A 2202-nucleotide genomic window follows, 5' to 3' on the forward strand; every position below is an offset into this window, starting at 1 on the left:
AGATACAAGGGTATCCGATCCAGGAAATATCAAAGTACCAAAGTATGATGGTATGACCGATCCGAGAGCTCACCTTCAGGCTTTCCACATCACAATGGGAAGAGCGAGGCTGAAGGACGGCGAGAGAGACGCCGGCTACTGCTGCCTGTTCGTCAAGAATCTAGAAGGAGCAGCCCTCGAATGGTTCGCGCGCCTTAAGCGAAACTCTATCGGGAGTTTCCGACAGCTCGCATCGGAATTTTTCAAGCAATACTCTATGTTCATAGATAGAGAAACTTCCGATGTCGATCTCTGGAGTCTGTCCCAGAGGGAAGAGGAACCCCTCCGCGAGTTCATCAGCCGGTTCAAGTTGGTAATGTCAAGGGTCAGCGGGATAAGCGACAAGGTGTCCATCGATGCGCTCAGAAAGGCGCTCTGGTACAAGTCGAAATTCAGAAAATGGATATCCCACGAAAAACTGCAGACGATCCAAGACGCCCTCCACAAGGCGACGGACTACATCATGATCAAGCAAGAAACGAAAATCTTATCGCAGAAGCATAAGTCGGCGAGATCATCCTCAAAAGATGTAGACCCAAAAACGAGGAAGAAGAACCCTCGTAACGACAAGTATGTTCATCACGAGGGAGAAGAACTCCAAGGAGCGCATAATTACGCGATCGGCTCGAACCAGGGCCGAACCACGGGTAATACGTGGACTCGCAACCAAGGATATGACAAAAACACCTTCTGCGAGTTCCACCAATCCCGAGACACTCCACGACTAATTGCAAGGTCTTGGGAGCAAGGCTGGCCGCGAAGCTACTAGCCGGAGAACTCTCGGAAGTGACCAGCGTGAAAGATCTCATCCTCGAGACCGATCGCCCCCCGAAGCTGGACAGGAATCTTCCCGCGGAGAAATCTCCCCAAAGAAATCAATCTGGGGATAAACGCGACAGGAGGCCAGACGACAAAGGGAACGATAACAATCGTCGTAGAGTCAACATGATCATCGGAGGATCGCAAATCTGCAGCGATACAGTTTCCACACCATCAAGGCTTACCAGCGGAAGGCAGAATCGAGCGCAAACTGGCCTACATGGTCTCCTACCAAAGATGATCAGAACTGCTCAATCACCTTCACAAAGGAGGAAGCCAGCGGGATTGATCAACCTCACTGCGATCCGCTCGTCATAGACCTCGTCATACGTGATCTGGAAGTCGGAAGAGTACTCATTGACACGGGAAGCATGGTCAATGTAATCTTCCGCGGCACTCTCAATCGGATGAGCATCGAACTCGGAGAAGTAACTCCAACTCCGAAACCACTCACAGGCTTTTCTGGCGAAGTATCGATGACCCTCGGATCGATTCAGCTACCTGTCATGGCCAAGGAGGTCACAAAAATCGTAGAGTTCGCGGTAGTCGATCATTCTGCCATCTACAACGTGATCATGGGAACCCCGTGGCTCAACGATATGCAGGCCGTTCCGTCGACGTACCACCTGGGCGTCAAATTCCCGACCCCAAACGGAGTCGCAGCTATCTGGGGATGTCAGAAACAGTCGCGACTGTGCTTCCTCGCAGAACACAAGTTAAGACAGATGACAACCTCTGCAACGGAAAATCGCAAATGCACGAAGATCGATAAATCTTCGACCAACAACGTTTCGAAGGCCACACTCGGCCAGACATATATAAACAAAGGCCACACTCGGCTGCTAAATACTAGATAAAAGGAAAAACTCCTTCCCGTCAAAACGCTCACAGGTCAAAGTTAAAAATCCCGGACAAGGAAGCTCCGAATGCATTTGCGGGAAAGTTCACTTCCTCATCGTCACCGGCAAAATCAGTCGTAGTTTCTACGGTATCAGGGGAAACCGGGATGGATCCCAGAATCCCTGGATCTTCCCATCGATCGGAGGAATGGTCGCCTCAGCGTGAGCATGATCCTTCATGTCACCTTTCATTAACTCCATCTCCCTCTCGAAAATGTAGTCATCTTCATGCGTCTTCCAAAGGCTCCCGACGGAGCCGCGACACTCACGAAAGTCGCCCAGCGAGTTGAAAGCACCCTTAAGATTCCCGTACTCAACCTGGAATTGAGAAGCGCGAGTCTTCATCACCTCGACAATTTCCCTCTTGCCCTTCCGTTTCGCCCTGCGAACAGCCCTGGCATGATCACGAGCGAGTTGAGCGTCTCGCGCCAACATCTCGTCTCGC

Source organism: Brassica napus, chromosome C8, assembly GCF_020379485.1.
Source record: "Brassica napus cultivar Da-Ae chromosome C8, Da-Ae, whole genome shotgun sequence".
NCBI lineage: Eukaryota > Viridiplantae > Streptophyta > Magnoliopsida > Brassicales > Brassicaceae > Brassica > Brassica napus.